At 30.9% G+C, this 20,770-nt stretch overlaps 2 pseudogenes; one reads left to right on the plus strand and one right to left on the minus strand.

Moving 5' to 3' along the window:
* The first annotated feature begins 6,340 nt into the window (after positions 1-6,340).
* On the plus strand, positions 6,341-11,067 carry LOC118036346 (uncharacterized; annotated as a pseudogene).
* Positions 11,068-12,969: 1,902 nt separating this feature from the next.
* On the minus strand, positions 12,970-17,333 carry LOC118036345 (uncharacterized; annotated as a pseudogene).
* Between the last annotated feature and the right edge of the window lie 3,437 nt (positions 17,334-20,770).

Genomic DNA, 20,770 nt, shown 5'->3' on the forward strand with positions numbered 1-20,770 from the left:
TTTTTAATCTTTTGAAAAACTCTGACGAACCATCATAAGATGGATACACAAATCACAGTAAATTATTGGTCATTGCACAGGTGTTCACCATTAAGTTAGATTATAAGTTGAGTGAGGTCAATTACAATATAATTGTCAAATGAACGAGAAGCATTTTATTTAAAAGGAATAGACTTAAAGAGAACTTTTATGCTGTTAAATCCATGATGAAACCTCTCAGCCTATGATACTAGAAAATTAACATGTGTCCAAACTTTTGAATGTTGTACCTTGAAAATACAGAGTTAACCGAGTGCAAAACATGTGGGCATGCTCGTTATACGCCCAAAAATGGCAAGGGAAGGACTCATATTGCACATAGAAAACTTAGATACTTCTCAATCACACCTATATTGTAAAAGTTATTTATATCACCAAAAATTGTTGAGCACATAACATGGCATCATTCACATGATACGGTAAATGGAGTGATGGTACACATTTTCGATTGTGAAGCCTGAAAACATTTTGATATGGTGCATCCTCAATCTTCAGTGGGATCACGAAATGTGCATGTTGGGTTATGTACAGACAGATTCAATCTATTTAGGTTATTTGTTGCTCTTTATTCTTGTTGGTCGGTAATGTTCACGGTTTACAACTTGTCATCGAGGATATATATGAGGTCGGAGTTCATGTTTTTATCTACGGTTATACCAGATTATAACAGTCAGAGTCAGAATATAGATGTTTGTCTTCATCCATTGATTGATGAGTTGAAGTAGTTGTGGTAATTCGAGGCTTTGACATATAATATATCGAAGAAACAGATTTTTCAAATGAAGGTAGCTTTGATATAGACTATCAATGATTTTTTTGCGTATGGAATGGTTTATGGTTGGAGCACACATGTAAAACAAGTTTTTTTAAACCCGGCCAGGCCTGGGTCACGGGTTTTGACCAGGACACCCGGGTCAACTCTATCTTTTTTTATAAATCAAAACAATGTCATTTTGGTATAAAAAATAGTTAACGTGTTGCAACAGGATTTTTGACTGGGTCTTGTCGTGTTTTTAACTACCCTTATTTTTTCATAAACTCGGCCCCGTTCCAGCCCCGAGTCAGTAGGGTCTCGGGTCGACCTGTTCGGCTGGGTTTTAAAACTGTGTAAAACTAGCATTTTCATATTATATGAAAAATAACAAGGCCTTCACATTAACAAATAGTGGTAAAATGTCTTTTTTTTATTGTCACCGGTGGTTCTTACCAAAGGATCACAAACATAGAAAGAATATAAATGACTTTTTTGTTATCAGATTTGAAAGGGATATTACACCACCATTACCATTGCATGAAGAATTGTATAACATGGTGTCGAATTATGATGACATTGTAATTGGTTTTAAACTTAGTAAGTAGAAGTTTCTTAGTTTTGGTTTGACCCATGATTAGTTAAAGCAAAGTATTTTCTGGAAGCTTTCTTATTGGAATACCAATCTCCTTTGCCATAACTTTGATGTTATGCATATTGAAAATAACATATTAGGAAATATTTTCAACAAGGTTATGGATGTGAAAGGAAAGATAAAGGATAACATCAAGGCTAGAATGGATATATCTTTATTGTGTCACCATAAAAATCTGAAGTTGGTTTATGACGAGTCATAGGTCACAAAACCCAAAACCAGTTTTTCTTTATACAAGAATGCACATTTATTTATCTACCAATGACTTATGAGTTTATGTTTTTCTAATGGACATGCTTCGAACATATCAAAGTTGATGAATTTGAAGGAATGCAGATTTTATGGAATGAAGAGTCATAATTACCACGTGTTTATACAAACACTCATTTCACTAGTTTACTGGGATTTATTACCAAAAGGGATATAGAATGCACTCACGGAGATTAATCACTTTTTTAGAGATATATGTTTCAATAAGTTGTAGACACAACACATGGAGAAGCTTGAAAAGAATATTATACAGACAATTTGCCAACTTGAGATGATATTTTCTTTATCGTTCTTCGACTCAATTCAGTATCTACCAACATATCTATCGTTTGAAGCAAACGTTGGAGGCCTAGTCTAATATAGATGGATGTATCAATTCAAAATGTTAGGGATTGCACATGCATTGTAATAAAAATTATATTTTCTTTTTTAAAAAATGTAAAGCATTCATTTAATTTCATCTAGGTACTTGTTTAACCTTAAGAGAAAAGTAAAAAAAAAAAAGGGATATGTTGAGGCTTCAATATATGAGGCTTATATTATTAAAGAGATCTCAACTTTTATGTTGTACAATTTCAAGTCTCATTTGAGAATAAAAATCAATCACATTACAAGGCATGGTGACGGTGGGGAAGTGCCTTCGGGTGGAAACTTGTCAATATTCTCTCATCCTGAACAACTCGTACCAAAAAATATTTTGAGGAGAAGATAGTTGACAAAAATAGAATTCAAACAAGCATATAATTATATGTTATTTAACTCCGATGAACTGAAACTTTTTATTCAGTAAGTATAATATTCCACATGTTGTTACTTTCAAATAATTTATTTCTTATACTATCATAAACTGATAGATTGTTGAATTTCTCGTAAGCAACATCATTAATTTTTATTGTCCAAAAACTTATAGTTAACTAAATCCTAAATCTTTTGATTACAAGATAAAGAATTTTTCACGTGGTTCAAACACATGTAAAGACTTTTAAATTATTTTATTTCTTAAGATACTTTCTCGAGATACTTAATACCAACAGATACATTGATGAATTAAAGTCGTTGATATATTCTAGAGATTATTGGAGCTTTTCACCAATTGTGTTCATTGTATTCAATACAGACGGTATCACTGACAGATTAAGTTTGTCAATATATTCCAAAAAGCATTAAAATTGTTCTCCTCTCAAATGCACTATTTATTGTATTCAATACAAAGGGTATCATCAATAAATTAATCCTTTGGATATATTCCAAAGAGTATTGGAACTTGTAGAGTATCACTGGTGGATTAAATCTGTCAGTATATTCCATAGAATATTGGAACTTTTAACCTCTCAATTGCATTGTTCATTATGTTCAATAAAGAAGGTATCACCGATGGATGAACTATGTCAGTATATTTTAGAGAGCATTAGAACTTTTCACCTCTTACTTGCATTGTTTATGTTGTCCATTACATATGGTATCACCGATGAAAAAATTAAAAATATTAATATTTAACTTTCTAACGGGAAAGTTGTCGGTAATTATTTAGCTGGTTTTTGAAATTTTTTTATTAAATTAAAATTTTCAATTAGATTTTACATATAAAAATACTGATAGAAAAATTTTAAATATTAATATTTAATTTTCCAACAGGAAAATCATCAAAAATTATTAGAGTATACATACGAAATCATCGATGGATTATTGTTATCAGTATATTCCATAGAATATTGGAATTGTTCATGTCTCTAGCATTGTTCATGTCTCCATAGCATTGTTTATTATGTTCAATTTATACGATATCATTGACAGATTAAGTCTATTAATATATTTTAAAGAGCAACAGAACTATTTAATTTTCAATATGACTTTTAATTATTGTTCGTTACATACGGATTCATTAACAAAATGAAAAATTATTGGTGATATTTATAGAGTTTCTTAAAATTCTCGATAAAATTGAGAATTTGAATTAGTTGTTATAGAGAGAAACACCACCAAAATAATAAAAAATACTAAATCTCTTTTTTCTCTTTCTATATCTTCTCAAGGTTTTCAGTGTTCTGTTTCATCAATTCGTTTTATAAGATAATCTGTTTCGTACTCCTGGTTTGCTAGGCAATGATTTTCTTCTCCCTTGTAAGACTTGTATCCATTTATCGTAATTTAGCTTAGTTGTCTCGATCATGGCAGCGTCTGTTGTTTTGTTGTGGGGAAGATAAATCTGCTTGTCAAATTATGATATATGCCTGTCTCAATTGAGTCCTCCTCCATAAAGGGTTTAATTAACTTTCCTTGCTATCTACATTAAAAAGTTTTAAGTTAATTTTTCATCTGTCCTTCAATATTGGACACTGGTAATATTTATTTATTAGAAAATAATTTAATGATTTTTATAAAAAATAAATTTTTAAAAGGTAAATTATTTTTTTATATTTAGTAGTATTATAAAAAAATAAATTAAAAAAACAGTTTTCAATATACGATTATGCCATAAAAAATAAATTACAAAATAAATTATAAATATTTTAAATTTTTTTTAAGTTTATCTAAAACACACACATATATATTGAATCCACTAGATATAAAAAGTATAAAAGTGTAAGAAAACAGGAATTTATTATATTATATATTTTTATATAGCTTATTTTATAATATATATACACACACAATATAAATATTTTAAATATAATATTATAGACATATAACCTTGTTAAATGTTTTTTAAGTGAAATTTATTTTTTAAATCTCGAAATAATTTTTTAAAATTAATAAAAAAACCAAATTAGTTAACAGCATTATTTAAGTTAGATATTTAAGTTTTCTTGCTATAAAAATTTTGTATTGGAAAGAGAGATTCGTGAAAAGTGTTATCTCAATCAAAAGTTTTTTCTAACAAAATTTATTTATAATTTTTTTAAAAATTTAATATAAAAAAATTTAAATCAATTTATAGAAATCATATAAAAAAGTCTAAATCAAATCATAATTAGTCTAGATCACTTAAGAGTGCGATAATAACCGAACCATGTATTTATTTAGTTCTAAAAGTTTTGATGAGTTTCAATTTTGCTTGTGATTTATGGTTTATTTCATTGAGATATTCTCAATAAATTATTTATTATTTTATGATTTACTATTAAATTATTTTATTTTCTAATGTATCTTAATAATAATTTTTATTGGCCTTTCCGCTATGAGAATTCCCAATTTGGAAATTCCAGTACTGCCCTTCTTTCTCCCTTTTCAATCAAAGGTTTTCAAGATCAGGAGATGCACGTGTTTCTTTTCAATTTTCTAATTTCAAAAGGGTCAAATTGAGAGATCAAGGAGCAAATAAGGGTCAATTTTCTAATTTAAAGATCAGGCGATGCATGTTTCTTTTATTCTCACCTCTAAAATTTCGATAAATTGCACTTTTCAGATTTTTTTTATTATTTATCTTATAAGATAATGATGGAATCACCATTACAAAAATAATACTTGCTAAAATAATATTTATTAAAATAACATTTATTAGGATAACCAAATCTTAAGTAGAAAAAATAAAAAATATGATATAATTTAAAAAAATAATCAATAATATTTATAAATAAATATTTCAACTCCACAAGAAACAAATAATAAATTAAAAACTTGTAATAAAATAACTTTTTAAATAAAAATATTTAAATTATACAAGATAAAATCAATAGTTATTTCACTTATAAACTAGATCGTGTGAAAAAAATTAGTATTGTGTGAATTATCATTAAATTTATTAAGTGAATTTTGAAAACATTGGGCCGTCATAAATCATTTTATTTAAATCCAGTTGTTTTTCATATTTAATTTATATTATTAATTTTATTATAATTTTTTATATATAATAAACTAAACAAAGTCTAATATAAAAAAATAAACTTAAGAATGTAAAATCAAAGTTTAATATTGTAAAAGTATACCTCTTTAAAATTTTGTTAATTAATTAAGAATTAATAATTATATTATAAGATAAGACATGAAGCAGCCAATTATTGTATGTGAACGTAGAAATTACGAGGTAATCTAATGGAAACACGTTATTTGTTATCTTTGTCCACCCACTTGCCACGTGTCCAAAACCACATCCTTGGCACTGTCCAAATGTATAAAATATCAAACCCTTGAACAATAAAATTCTCCTCCCCGCAATTGGGGTCTAATCTTATCCGTTTCCAGCCACTTTCCACGTCATATACCACGTGTCATTGTTTTCATCAACATATCGATATGCCCATACCGAAACCGGCGGGTTTAGAATTGGAGGTTGTTTTTTTAAAGTATATTTTTTTAATATTTAAAAATAAAATTATTTTATATTTTAAAATTTATCTTTGATATTAATATATAAAATAATATAACAGATTTTGAAAAATAATTTTAAAGAAAAAAAAATGAATTTTAGTAAACTTTCGTTTGGAACATACTCCCCAAACGGCGGCAAAATCTGTAAATACTATAGTCACAGGGGAGGGGGCAGGAAAATATCTACTCCCAAAGGAAAAATATTAATATGGTCCAACTATACCATCTGCCATCCATCATTGCATGTCACATACATTATTTTTATTATTATTATTATTATATAAATAAATGTAAAACACAAAACCTGAAAAACATAAAGCAGTTTTTTTTTTTTTTTTTTGGCAAAATAACAATAAGGCAATGGCTGTTTACCAACTGGATATCCGACCCGCCACCGGAATTGCCGGTGTCGCAGCCCTCTATCACCTCAAGAACTCTGCTACATCCGACCCGAGACCTAACATCTTACGGATCGGTTCATCAGCTAGGAATATAACAAGGCCAGGAAATGGGTTGGCCATGACGAAAAATGCAGAGAAGAACAACAAGAAACCTGATACATGTACGGCAGATGAGCTCCACTATGTCACCGTTTCTAATTCTGAATGGAAACTCGCTCTATGGCGCTACTTACCCTCTCCAAAGGTATTGGTAGTGGCATTGGCTGCGGATGCATTTGTATTGTTCAACAAAAGATTTTTTTTTATTATTATTGAATTGTTTAATCATGTGTTTCGATACATAGGCAAAGCCAAGGAACCATCCGCTGCTGCTGTTATCTGGGGTTGGAACTAATGCTATTGGATATGATCTCTCTCCTGAGGTGACCCCCTTTTTTCTGTTTTAGTTTTTGTTATTGTTCGTGCAGCTTTGCTCTTTCTTTTGTTTATGTTAATGGGTTCACCTCTCCTTTTCTTTTATTCTTGAGAGATGTTATTGTGGTATATATTCATGGAAAAAGTTTATGAGGATCAAACTCACTTGGGTTTCTTTTGAAAACTACTGGGTTGGAGTTTATTTTCTCAAATATGCAAATTATGGGGTAACTTAAGTATGTGGACAACAATTTCTTGTGTGTTTTGTTATAAATATAAGAGGGAAAGGTTTATGCTTCCATTTGTCATCGGTTTTCAGCTGAGCATTTCTTTTGTCATTCGTTCTTCCCTGTTTTTTAAGTCTAGTGATGATAATGTGTGATTCTTTTCAGTCATCATTTGCTCGCTCCATGTCTAATCAAGGATTTGATACATGGACTCTTGAAGTTAGAGGATCTGGTTTGAGTGCATTGGTGGGTGACCATGGGGAAGGTAAGCAGCCTCGTAATGCAATTGAAGCAGAGATGAATTTCACTAGGATTGTGTTCAATATTTAAGACGGTTTCTTGAGCAGATTCTGAGTTTTCTTCGGTTGAAGGGGAAATAACAGAAATTGTATCTAAATCCAAGAAATCACAATCAAAGTTGTCGGAAACTCTTGTGCGCTTATCTGAAAGGTTCTTGGGATACTTTGATGAAGGTTATTCAAAGAATATTTACTTTATATCTAGTGCTTTTATGTTCGATGCTTAATTATATGGTAGAATATTTACAATTTCTTTTATAAGCAGGGAGAAACTCTGTCATTGCAGGCCAAATTAGGGATTTAAGTCAAAAGCTTGTGAATATTATTGAAGGCCAGCAATCAGTTGCACCACAGATTTTCGGCTTCTCTGAGAACTTCTCAACTGCACTAGAAGAATTCCTGAAACAACTTGATCTCATTGAGAAGTATGATTGGGACTTTGATCACTACCTGAAAGATGATTTGCCAGCTGTGGTAATGTGCAGTTCTTCAGTGTAAATGATTTTACTGTTACTAAGTCTCTGACAACCATTGGAATATAAACTTCAAATACTCACAGGATGATTTATTTAATCTTAGATTGGGTACATAAGGACTGAATGCAGACCAAAGGATGGCAAGTTGCTTGCAATCGGGCACTCCATGGGCGGTATTCTGCTATATGCACTGCTGTCACGATGTTGTAAGATCCCATACTCTTTCTTATATCTTTCTGCTGACAATTGTGCACTGCATTGCTTTCATGCAGTGAGACAGTGTGCTCCTGTTTGTAACATCGACATAGATTTCTAAAACATTTTGCTTGATTTTTATAATATTTTTGTTTCTTCATGATTAGTTTTCTTTTTCTTGCCATTTTGCTATTAGTGTATTTCATAGAAGCAAGTTCAGAACTAACAAAGGGCGAGTAGTCCATCCACCTAAATGCTCAAGAACATAATGGCTTGTTAAGAAAGTAGTTGCTCAAAGAGCATAATTGTTTGATACAAGGGCTTGTGGAAAAACCAGGATCAGCTCAAGGCTAGTGAAGAGTTGAAATAGGTGCTTGTGGTTATGAAAATTTCTAACAGATCTACCTGTGGAATACTATACGTTATATACATTGTGGGTTATGATAAAGATCAAGCAAGTTCCTGAAACTTGACTTGTGATCACTATGATATTAGCAATGTTTTGTATTTTGATTCTTGAAGAAAGGTGGACAGATCATAAAAAAGCTCAAGCATCTTTCTTAATATATAAATTCCATGCATGAAGGCTATAATTATTAAGTACAAGTTTTACTTATGAGCCTGTGAAAGTCAATAAAGCTTGGCTAACCATTTCTGGTTCTTAGGTTACAGTTTTGCTGGAATGAGCTTGTAAGCAATATTGAGGAATTAAACATGTGGTTTTTTAGGTTACAGCTTTGCAGGAATGAGTATGCAAGTAACATTGAGGAATTATGCATGTAATTCCATGGCTTTTAACATTTTGTATTTGGCGACTCGGGATAATCTATTAAGTATAATTGCTTATTTACAATTTACAAAGTTCCAAATTGTCTTTGGCATTGTATACATGTTTAATTGAAGAGTGCTATGGTTTCTTGCAAATTGGTTTATGGGGTAGTATCCTTAAGTGTGCAAAAATCCTTTTCTTCTTTGCTCAAATGATGTTATATTTTAAGGTTTTCAAGGAAAGGATTCGGGGTTTGGCATCAGTCGTTACTTTGGGATCATCACTTGACTACTCGTCTTCAAAATCATCACTCAAATTGCTTTTACCTGTGGTAAGTGAAATGACTGTCTATTTCTCTATTCTTGTTATATGACTGGAAAAAAAAAAAAAACATTGTGGATCTAATTTTTGTTCATCATGGTGCACAGGCAGACCCTGCAAAGGCATTTAATGTTCCTATTATTCCACTTGGAGCATTACTTTCTGCTGTTCACACTTTTGCATCTCGTCCTCCTTATGTATTGTCTTGGTTAAATCCTCAAATTTCTGCTCCTGGCATGATGCATCCTGAGTTGCTTGAAAAGCTTGTTTTGAACAACTTCTGTAAGTTCAAAATGTAGTATGCCAACTTAAAATTTTTTGTATCAATAGAGACAGCCAAGTTCTGTTTCTTCTATTAATCTGTCTGCAACCCCCAAGAACGACATTCTGATCAATTCCCTGAATATAATTCATGGAACCACCATCCCTCTCTTGATCTAATGCTGTGGAAACTTTTCTGTCTTTAACTTAAAAACCAGCAGTATGGCCGGTTGCGATAACCTCACTAAATTTTGTAGCTTTTTCGCTTTTGTCAATTCATTGTCATTCAGTTTTCCCAGTGCATATATTATTGGGGGGTAGACAATGGCCTAGTTTACCCCTTCTTTTTCTATTTATCGGTTTCATATACTTCATTTGCAAGTTAGAGCTGGATGCTGAGGCTTGCGGCTCCTTCATTCTATCTTTATCTACTCAAATAATCCTCAAGTTTAATCATCTGAGTTAATCATATCCTATATGTCCACATATGCCAGTTTGCAAATGATCTTAGCTAATTTATATTCTAAGGTCCTGGCCCTGATTCTTCTTCTTGTTAAATTGCTGTTAACGAGTTTGAGAATTTATGTATTTTTTTTAGCTTAAATAACTCCCTGTTTAATTTTAGGCCTTTGGTAATGTCAATAGTGGCCAGCATTTCCACTTGTATCTCTTCCTCCGTAGCACGTATGAGATAATCCAATCATAACAATCCACACAGGCACAGTACCAGCAAAGGTTCTATTGCAGCTGACAACAGCATTTGAAGAAGGTGGATTACGAGACCGCAGTGGATCATTCCAATACAAGGATCATCTAGGCAAAACTAATGTTCCAGTGTTAGCAATTGCAGGGGATCAAGATCTCATCTGTCCTCCAGAAGCTGTATACGGTAGCTCATTATTTCATTTGGTTTACATGCACCTTCTATTGGCTTTAAATTTTGAAGTAATTCTCATACACGTTTCTTTCTGGCTATGATGATTTCATGGATCAGATACAGTAAAGGTCATTCCAAAGCATTTGGTTACTTACAGAGTTTTTGGAAAGCCAAGTGGTCCGCATTATGCTCACTATGATCTAGTGGGAGGAGGCCGTCTGGTATGAGTTAATCTTATACTTCTTTTTGGAGGTTCTGGTATTACGTACTTTTTTAGAATTAATAAGAAGGTTATACGTATTATATCATGACATTCCATACTTGTATCTGTAAATCCTATGTCATGACGAGTGCTTAGCAGTTTCATCTTTTTCCACAGGCTGTAAATCAAGTGTATCCTTGCATAATCAATTTCCTCATTCAACATGACATATAACTTAGTTTCCGCAAAACATTATTTAGATTTTCCCTACATGAAATCATCTATCCAGTAAGCAAGAGGCAAGCTGATGAAGAATCTCCAGCAAGTCTCAGCAAAATCAGAGGACATATTATAGCAGATAGTATACCTGAATTCAAGCTACTGTATCTGAATATCATATTTGTATATTTATAATTTATTCAGAAGAAATAGCAGATGTGACCGCTCGAGTAATGGACTGAACGTGCATGCTAAAAGGAACTATCAAAGAGGTGTGTTTGTATGTCTACAATTTCATGTTGTGGTTGTATATAGGTAAGATGTGTAGGTGACAGGAATATAATGAAGAAATGCTAATAAATACCGACATATTTTCTTTGCCCGTTGTCAATGCTCTGTTTTGTTTCCTTTTATATCAAAAATTTAAGGGAGTTTCAAGATATAATTTTATATTAATATGTAATATATTTTTAAAAGTCAAAGTATTTTGAATTTAAAATTTACATAGATATATACACACTACTTTATACTTAGTTTTTATCAAGTATAATAAGGTGGTAGAATTTAAACTCATGATCGCTTTATCACTAAAGTTTTGATATTATATTAAATAATTATTATAAAACTTTATAATTTTTTATTATTTTTTAATATATATATTAAAAAGCAACATGGATAAACATATAGGCACTTGGATAAAGGATATACTTGGATTAGCATTTGTATTTTGCTTCTTAATGGCATCCCTCAATCAAAATGATTTTGCTTTATTTGGTGGAAAAGGGTTCCTTTTCTTGTTTATTCAAGATTTCAAGCTTTATTATTTTTTATTATTCAATAAAATATTGTGCTGCATATTTATGTTTCTTTTAGTGTGTTTATTTTATTTTATTTTATTTTATTGTCCGTGATTTAAATTGACATTTTTTTTAATTTTATTTAATAAATCGACATTCTTCAAGACCTCATGCTCAAAACAAAAATCAGATATTGACACATTTAGTTGTAATCAAAATAAGAAAATAAAAAATTTGAAAAAAAAATAATAAAAACCTCGTATATCTGCCACTATCTTTTTTTTCTATCTTTTTTTTTTTTTTGGATGGATTTCTCTTTTTTGTGGGGTTTGTTATAGCTATTATGTTATGGCAAAAATGGCAACCCCTGCTTAATAAAATTAGCATCTGTGTTTAATCTAAACATCACAAAATCATACCGAATGTTTATATAAATTGAGTTCATAATTATTCATTACATGCTTAATTAATCAATTATTTTATATAGTGGAACAGCATTTATGAAGAATTTACCAAATTCTTTTGAATTTACTAAATTGATATAAGAACTTAAAAATATCATTAAATAATATTATGCTTATTTATACAAAGTTTTAATATAACATTTATTTGCACCATGATGAAAAGAATCTTATATTTTTAAACTTCTTTATTTGAATGATATATAGAGTAGACACTAGACACCAACCTTCTACCCCCGTTATTGAATTATATAAAAGTAGCGGTGAATAAAAAAAAATTCTAAAAAAAAATTAAACTGAAAAAAATTTTAAAAAAAATAATTGAAAAAATCAAATCATAAAAAAAATCGATTAAAATTTTTTAAAAAAAAACCAACCGGTTTAATTTCGGTTTTATAAACTTGAAATTGAAAAAACTGAACCAAACCCAAACAAGAAATAAAAAAAAAATCAAATCAGAAAAAATCGAGTAAAATAAAATAAAATAAAAAAACCCACTAAAAATTATCACCCTGTATAAAAGATTTTGAATCAATATTAAAAGAGAAAAATTAACTAACAAAAAACAGAGGTTCCAGAACTTTTCTTCACAAAGTTTATTTAGAATTTGTTTGATAATACGTTTGTTGTTTTTTTAAATATTTTAAAAAAATACGTTAAAATATTTATTTTTTTTTAAAATGAAAAAAAAATCATTTATGAATTCTCTCTCTTCGTAATTTATCAGTATATACGTGATTTAACAAAATTGTTCATGCAAAGTGATTAGGCTCCATTGGGATCTTCACGGCTTCCTACAGAAACATGCTACTCTACCGCGATAGCACTTCCCTATGTTCAATGCCTCTTACTGATCAGGTTCCATGGCTCGCATGTCCCCTTTCAATAGAAATCTCCTCGTGCCAGGCCACAACCAGAGAAGGGAACAGGTGCACAAATGTCTAAACTTCTTATTCAAAGAAGTGAGAACCAGCTAATTTCCATATATGTTCAGATAATTTTGTGATTAAGAGCTTATAAGCGCAGCTGCCAAGAAGACCATAATTATAATTTATAAGTAGAAAGATCTGGTGCATCCAGAAATAATCATAAAAGGGTTATGGAATTGAGCACATTCCATTTCAAGCATCTATCAAACTGTAATGATTTCCATCAAATTCTAGTAAGGTAATAATTTCAATAAGCATGACATTGCTGGGAAAAAAAAAAAAGAACATGAGCCTCTGATTTCTAGGCATATGGAGGTTGAAGCTTCAGGCCAAAGAATGAATGCTTGATTACGTATAGGAAATGAAATCTATACACACCAACGGGTAAACGGCAGCAGTTTGAAGATACTAGCCTCGACCCACCGGTTCTGTCTTACAGACCGGGCAAGTATTTTTCTGTCCAAGCCATTGCTTTATGCATTGTATGTGAAAGCCATGTCCACAATCAAGTTTTCCCACCTCACCATCTTCTTCGTAGTCATCCTGCATAAAGAAACATTGAGCAAAAACAAAAACAAAAACAAAACACACAATCAAAACAGAGCACAACAGATGAAAAGGAGGCAAAAAAAGGAACAGGAACCAAATAATTCGAAAAATTAGAATCGGCAAAACCAAAGTTTTAGATCACCTGACAAATGCTGCACTTCTTTTCCAATACCATGGGTAAATGTAATGACAGTTCCTTGATGAATGAGGGATTAATTTTCTTAACACATCGGCTGATCTCATCTTCTTTCAATCCAGTATTCACATAACCAATTCTATCACCTAAATCGAGCAGTTGCTGTTTGCACCATGAAAACAGAAAAATTCTAATGATTATACGAGTGATACAAAAAAGACATCAAAGCCAAAACATAATTGGTAAGTGGATCTGTCTAAGCAAGGATTTCAGATGAGTTCGTGCATGGAACTGAACTTCAACATTTATGCATGAGGTGGCTACTTGCAAGAGGCAAGCTATATTTTTATAGTCAGAGCCCATGACTCTCACCATTCAACAAGTAGCACGATAAAAAAAAATAAAAAAAGGAAAAAAGGAAAAAGAAAAACATATCATGGTGTCCAATCACCTCGTATGTCATGTGATCAATATCTAGTCTCCAGTTGCTAAATCGATCCATTCTTCCTCCCATGATGAAACTATTTTGGAGCATCATTATCTGCAATTTGCCAGCACTGGTGATCAGCTAAAGAGCCTCTTAAGAGAAAAATTAATTGAACCCACTGGTTAAAGAACAGTGGCTGGAAAATTAAAATGCTTACTGCACAGAATTCATGTCATTCTTTTAGCCATTTTCAAATAGATAGCACAGGGTAGGTGATGAATATCCTTTTACTGATTAACTATCAATACTAAATAGCATGGCAGTGACCATAAAAATTATGAGGTGAATGATAGCGTAGCTCTCACTGATCCGTTACGAAATGAACATGTACTGATTTTCACACACACTTCAAGAGAGCTATCTCCATATAAGACAACACTGCTTTCTGAAAAATGTAGGAATTTAGAAAGCACTTAATCATAAAGTATGTAAATAACTGTACAGAAATATAATTAATTGAAAAATGGAGAAATAAAAAAATAATAAGTTGAAAAAAGCAAGATATAAAAATTTACTAGAAGATAAATACAAGGAATATGTGGAGTATATATATCAAAATTTTGGTTTAAGATCATGGACACAGCTGAAGCCATTTACTTTGAAGCCAAGCCATTTTAAAGTATTTATTTAGATCAATGTCACATCACAACACTTCCAACTTCATCATTTTTCTGCTTCTCAATTCGTCATCCCCATCCCCTCCCAATATCTATCACTTACACAAAAACAAAAACAATCTACGACGCAGGTAAATAGCAGTAAGACAGTGTGCACGCTGAAAATTGTGCAAAGAACACAGAAAACACAGAGTACCATCATTAGTAAGACAAAAATTGAGATCTTAAATGTTAAGGCACACCTCAGCGAGTCCATCTGGGGAAGGATGTCGAATATGGCGATAATACCGAGTTCCAAAAACTTCTGGCTCAGGACGAGATGTTATAAAGGCAGAATCAGTATCCAGAAATGAAAGAGTTTCAGGATTAACTGCTGCCCGCCTAACTATACAAGGACGCTGCCAAAAACATTAATGAAAGATAGTAAGAGAATATAGAACAAATCAATACACACAGTGAATCAACAAATGTGGAGAATGAAAAAACAAACCAAAAATAATTAAGCAAGTACAAAGATTCATGTTCAAAACCTCCAAGATACTAAAGTAGTATAGTACTTGTCATAAGCTTCTTATTAAATACTAAAGTACTTGTCAAAAGCTCCGTCTAGCTAACTCCAAAATCCTAAATAATATGTGGGGGTTCCACACCTTTGAGCTTTGGCCATTCACCCAAGTAACCACGTAAATTCAGACGTACACACAAAAAAACAAGTTAAAAAAAATAAAACAGAGAGAGAGTACAGGGCTAAAAGAAAAAAAAAAAAAAAAGCCCCATATTAAAAACAAAGTTATCAAGACTTCCAATACGACAGCAACATCTTGATTAACAAAACAAAGAAAAGCTAAAACCTACCGCACCAAACTACAGAGAGAAGCAACTCACTGACCAAATTCACCTTGTGATTAGCCCCCAGAAAAGAAAAGATCTTTTTGTAGTTGGTAGTCTACAAGCCATGAATTTGAATACAAAATATAAATATTTTGTTTTCTTTGGGAGGCAATAGAAAGACGTTTAGAAAACCATAATGAGACAAATGGTTAGTCCTTATTGTTGTTTCCTTCAAAAACTTCAATAAACTATTGAACTGACTGCTTAAATTGCCTGCTAATAATATCAAAAGGGGAATGAAATTAAGTAACATGAAATTCGAAAGATATTATTCAAATTCAATTAATTATATAATGATTGTCTTCTAAACTAGAAATATGACTTTTCAGGTGGTAAAAAAGCAACTAGAAATCTGGCAAGAATCAATGAACCACAACAATTATAGTTCCCCAATAATTAATCGGCTCTCAATTGGAACATTCAAAACCTTCTTTAATAAAAATAATTCGTAATAAATACCACAACAATAAATATACTAAATTTTAATATGGAAAGTCCAATGGTTTAAGCTTGAGGGTTCCAATGGGAACAGAGTGAAACCAAAAGGGGAAAAGATCAAAAAGAAAAACAAATCCAAGAATCAGAATCCCCACACATACTTAAGCAACAATCAAACTAATTCAAAAGGAAAGAAGAAGAAGAAAAAAGAAGTCCATTTAGCTTTCAAAAAACAAAAAAGAATAGGAAAAGAAAAAAGAAAAACAATGACCAGTTCCCCTGTGTATCAAATCCAGATCAAGCAGCCTATTTTATCACCAACACAAGGGGCACAAAGTCACTAGCCCTAGAAAGATGACAAACAGAAGGAACAAGAAGAAGAAATGGCAAATCTCTATTTCCTATACAGTAAGAAAAAATCATCATGCAAACTCATTTACTCCAAAAAAAAAAACAACAAAAATATATACGCATAAGAATGGAGGAAAACAAAATTGATCTTCCAAATAATAAACAAACAAATGCTGACGGCAATACCTCTCTCTCCCTCTCTCTGTCTCTCTCCCTCTCCCTCTCCCTCTCCCTCTCCCTCTCCCTCTCCTCTCCCTTTGAATAATTTTCTCTCCTCCATCAATCTTTCCTCTACCAATTGACCCGTTTCTTCTAGCCACAACACAGTCAACTGACCCAACAACAGCATCAGCACCAGATAACCCCATTCCAGGTCCGCACCAAACATCTTGCATAACCATACAATTCGCAAAATTGCCATCTCCATTAACATCACCATTGCTATTACTAGTATTGTTGTTGTCACTGCAAAGTTTCAAGCTCTCTTTCTTTCTTTTTGGATGGCCCTTTTTCTTCTTGAACTTTTTCCCTTCCCAGTCCGCAGATGACCTTATCACCGCCGGCACCGATACTTGCTGAGCTGCTCCAGCAGTGCATCCTAGGCCTCTAAAGGTGGCACCTTTCTTCTTGGATTGGTCAGGTGGGTTTGCAGAGAAGTGCGAGTGGAAGAGGGAGGAGATAATTGTGTTGGATTTGGATGACTTGGAAGCATGTGGGTTTGGATCTGTTTCAGTTGAAATGGGTTGCAGCTCTTGTTGGCTTCTGGGTTTTCTTAGCTTGATTTGGTCTGCTATAGCTGCTGGTGTGCTGCTACTGCTCTCTGCAAAAAGTGGCATGATCTTTGTATTTTGTTTATCAGAGAGAGGTAGAGGGAGAATGACAGTGAATTTTGTGGAAATGGAATGATAAGAGTGAATAAAATTTTTGGTACAGAGAGAGGGTGGGGAAGGAGAGGAGAGAGTGGGGGCTGTTTGATTTGGGTTAATAATAATTAATAATTATTACCATTTATTTATAATAGTATTTAATGGTTTTGATGACTTTGGAAATTACTTTAGTGCTAATTAAAGGAGTAGTATTTTGTTTTTAATGAGTGAAGTAAATTGAAGAGTTTGTTGTGGTGGGCTATGGATTGTCTTCTTGTTGGGAGTGTCGGAATATTTGCTTTATCATTGTTTTTTAAAACTAATATTTTTTTATTTATATATTAATATTAAAAATAAAAAATATATATTATTTTACTATATTTTAACTAAACAAAATTACTTTAGAAAATATCTATTAAAGTTACCCTTTGTTTTCTTTTTTTGCTTTCTTTTAATATTACGTAAGATAGATCCTATTCTATTTCTAAGTTTAAAAAACAAATAATAATTATCTAATAGAAAATTTAATAGTAATTTGAAACTAAAAAGCTTATTCTTTTTATTATTTCAAGTTTGAATCATGTAATTGCTAATATAATAATCATTAAAAACTTATATAATTGTTAATTTTAGGATTCGTGAGATTAGTCGAGATACGTGTAAATTTACCCGAACACTAATATTTAATAAAAAATAATAATAATAATAAATAAATAGAAAAACAATGGCTTCTAAGAACTGTCAAAAATCATTTGTCATTCGCCTATACAATTGACGATCATACTTTAATATATGAGGCTGTGATATGGATTGTTAGATATATGTACATTTCAATCCATACTTTTTCAAGTTTAGTTTTATGATTGACTTTTGAAATTATAACGTGAAAAAATAATTTTAGTTTAAAATTAAGAGTATGTTTTTGTTTTCTAATATTAAAAGAATTTGTCCCCTCAACACGATAGAGAAATAAAGATTTTATTTAAATAATTCATGATCATCTATCGTATTCTATGGGTAGAATCTAATAGCCACTCGAATTAAAGTAATAATGGATATAATTGTAAGATTATAAACTCTGCGAGACTTGGCTTGAGATAAATTTTAATAGTTAGAGGACTGAACTGAAAGATAGTTATTATTTTAATTGTTATTACAATAGTAATTATTTTTTAAAAATAATATTTTTAAATTTATTTTTAATTTAGTGTATTAAAATCATTTAAAATATTAAAAAATAATTAATTGTTTTTACCTAACGGTCATTGACCATGCAAGGTTGAGGGTGAGGGCATAATGGGCAACAAAACAAGGGGTCAGATATGTGGATGAAATTTCAAAGGGTCCCCACAGAAGCGCAAAGATTAAAAAATGTATTTTGTATTCTATTATATTTTATTTGCTGTAATCGATCATGTGAGATGTTCTCAACTTGACTCCAGAGGGATATATCTTCTCCAAAAAGCATCCCTTGGTGGGCTCTACCCTCTCATTCGTGCCCTACATAGGCTACTTTCACTCCATTCTCGAGAAATATTATTGGCACCCAAAAGGCTCCTCTCGAAATTTTATGTTTTTTTTTAAATTTAAATCCTGATATCCAAAGATTATTGGATTTCGATTAATCCGATCGAGTTAGCTAATTAACATGTAAAACTTTTATGATGATGATGTATTCACAAGTTTAAATTCAAGATTTTACTTAAAACAAAAGCATTGAATCACTTCAACCAATTATAAATGCTATAAATTATTTTTTTAATTATTATTAACATGGATGTTTGAATCAGCTTAAGCGTACTTTAACTAATTCTATGGAATTTTAAAAGTTAATAATCATATAAATTTTTAGTAATTTTAAAAAAACTTAAACTTATAATTATTATAAAGCAAATTCAAGGTGATAAAATTATTATGTCTTTATAACATGAAAAAAGAGGATATGTTAAGATATGTTTAAAAGGAATAAAAAGCCAAGACTATTTCATAAATAATAACCACATGGGATAGATAAATGCATGAGCTCTTGGGAGATGATGGAGGCGAGGAGCATCTTTCTTTCTTTCCTAAATCTAACACGAAACGCATCCTCACCAACCATTTCGTGGTCGTATAAAAGATTGTTTAGTGTATTGACCTTAAAATTGAAATATTTTGAAGATGTGGGGGAAAAGGACTCTTGAGGAGAACTTGCTCTAGAGGTTACAAGTCAAACATGGGGAGAGTGATGGAGTTCAAGTTCTCCACTCCTCGCCTTCTCAAGCCATACATATATATATATATATATATATATATATATATATGGAGTAATTATCAATATAATATTAAAATGGATATAGAACATTAACAATCTCTCTTGAATTGACAGATAAATGTCCTTTCGTCATGACAAATCATATTAACATATAGCAAGCAAGTTCATGTAAATTCTTGAATTTATTGGGTTTTTTTAATGAGGAAGATACATAGTCAATTACAAGATACCTCTTTTATATGTAGATTTGCTATAACTCCAAATTTAAAATTGCAAAGATTAATTATAAGTCATTTCTCTCAAAGTAAAACTCTTCTCCATGGCAGCAAATCTTTTCTATATTGTATTATTGTAGAGGCAAAAAAGTTATAACCAATCAAAATTTGTTATGTTATTTTTATTTTATTTTATTTTTACACAAAAAAGATAAGATAAAATTGAAATAAATTATATGGAAAATAAATGGTTCGGTCAATTGAAGGTTGACATATAAGATGATATATTTAATATTTTGTCATAAATACAAGATCTTATAAATAAAAATTAATCAATAAAATAATAATACATAGCATTGGCAAAAAAACCTAAGTGTCTCTACAATTCTTCAACTAAAAAATCTTCTTCAGTTCTTTAAACAAGAAAAGTTTTTTAAAAGCTCTTGAGCTCCATTCATCTATATTTAAAATCTACAAAATAAACTAGAATTACTTGAGGTAATTAAAAATTGTGTCTATAATTATCTATAAATTATATTAATAAACTGAAATTACACAAGGTAATTAAAAAAAAAAAGCTTTTGTACATGTTTCGGTACCTGTCTAGTTAAAAACCTAAAACAAATACTTTGCTTGAAATTTAACTAATAACCAAAAAAAAAATATTTAAATTTAATGTATGCATCCAAAACTTATTATTAGGTGAGATATCATAAATAATTTTATATTAATTCTATAATATGCACTCTCAAATGAACATCTTAGTATATTTTGTGCTGATTTTTTTTTTTTTTAATTACTTGCAAGAGGATAATGTTGATAGGATCCGAGATTTTCGAGTAACTAGTTGATTGGAAAATATCTAATAAAAAAAATGACTTTTATTAATCCTTACAAATTTTACCATTGTTAGGGTAATTTTGGAAAGAAAAAAAAAAAACAGGTTATAGCATGATCTACAAATGCTATCTTTTGATCTTGGCCTTCACGTGAAGAAACAGTCTTTTTATAGCAAAACAATGATTCATTAAATATGAACTTGATTCTATCTACTGAAAACGAAGCTAAATTAGGTCATTGGTTCGTGATTTCCGG

The sequence above is a fragment of the Populus alba genome, chromosome 12, assembly GCF_005239225.2.
Source record: "Populus alba chromosome 12, ASM523922v2, whole genome shotgun sequence".
NCBI lineage: Eukaryota > Viridiplantae > Streptophyta > Magnoliopsida > Malpighiales > Salicaceae > Populus > Populus alba.